The following is a 1,648-nucleotide window of genomic DNA, read 5'->3' on the forward strand; positions in this document are numbered from 1 at the left end:
TAGAGCAGGTAGCCTAGTGGTTAGAGCAGGTAGCCTAGTGGTTAGAACAGGTAGCCTAGTGGTTAGATCCTAGTGGTTAGATCCTAGTGGTTTGAATCTGACCGTACCTTCTCCGCTATCTGGTTTCCGAGCTGGTCATGGCTGCACCTCAGCCACGCTCAAGGTCCTAAACGACATCCTAACCGCCATCGATAAAATACTGTACAGCCGTATTCATCGACCTGGCCAAGGCATTCGACTATGTCAATCACCACATTCTTATCAGCAGACTGAACTCAAATGACTGCCTCATCTGCTTCACCAACTACTTCTCAGATAGAGTTCAGAGTGTCAAATCGGAGGGCCTGTTGTCCGGACCTCTGGCAGTCTCTATGGGGGTGCCACAGGGTTCAATTCTCAGGCCGACTCTTTTCTCTGTATATATCAACGATGCCGCTCTTGCTGCGGGTGAGTCTCTGATCCACCTCCACGCAGACGACACCATTCTGTATACTTCTGGCCCTTCTTTGGACACTGTGCTATCTAACCTCCAAGCGAGTTTCAATGCCATACAACTCTCCTTCCGTGGCCTCCAACTGCTTTTAAATACAAGTAAAACTAAATGCATGCTTTTCAACCGATTGCTGCCCGCACCCTCCCGCCCGACCAGCATCACTACTCTGAACGGTTCTGACTTAGAACATGTGGACAACTACAAATACCTAGCTGTCTGTTTAGACTGTAAACTCTCCTTCCAGACCCACATTAAGCATCTCCAATCCAAAATTAAATCTAGAATCGGCTTCAAAGCCTCCTTCACTCATGCTGCCAAGCATACCCTCGTAAAACTGACCATCCTACCGATCCTTGACCTCTGCGATGTCATTCACAAAATAGCTTCCAATACCCTATTCAATAAATTGGATGCAGTCTATCACGGTGCCATCCGTTCTGTCACCAAAGCCCCATATACTACCCAGTTGGGCTGTTGGGGGGACTGGAGGACTGGAGTTGGGCTGTTGGGGATACTAGAGGACTAGAGTTGGGCTGTTGGGGGGTACTGGAGTTGGGCTGTTGGGAGGACGGAAGGACTGGAGTTGGGCTGTTGGGAGGACTGGAGTTGGACTGTTGGGAGGACTGGAGTTGGGCTGTTGGGGGTACTGGAGGACTAGAGTTGGGCTGTTGGGGGATACTCAAAAGAGGAGGGCTAATTGGCTAGCTAGCGAGCTACAAAACAATTGGTAGCTAGCCATTCCTAAAATATGGTAGTGTAGTGAGAGTCCTTGATGGGGTCAGGTCTATGTGGTTGGTGATGATCGTGTATTAGAGAGTCGTGATGGGGTCAGGTCCTATGTGGTTAGTGATGGTGTAGTAGAGTCATGATGGGGTCATGTCTATGTGGTTGGTGATGATAGTGTAGTAGAGGTCGTGATGGGGTCAGGTCTATGTGGTTGGTGATGATAGTGTAGTAGAGGTCGTGATGGGGTCAGGTCTATGTGGTTGGTGGTTGGTGTAGTATGTGGTTGGTGATGATAGTGTAGTAGAGGTCATGATGGGGTCAGGTCTATGTGGTTGGTGATGGTGTAGTACAGGTCGTAGGTTATTCTCAGTTTAGAAAGGGCAGTGTGTTGATCTGTGACTGCTTTAACATTAAAACATTATTATCATT

This window comes from Oncorhynchus keta, unplaced genomic scaffold (assembly GCF_023373465.1).
Source record: "Oncorhynchus keta strain PuntledgeMale-10-30-2019 unplaced genomic scaffold, Oket_V2 Un_contig_13780_pilon_pilon, whole genome shotgun sequence".
Taxonomy (NCBI): domain Eukaryota; kingdom Metazoa; phylum Chordata; class Actinopteri; order Salmoniformes; family Salmonidae; genus Oncorhynchus; species Oncorhynchus keta.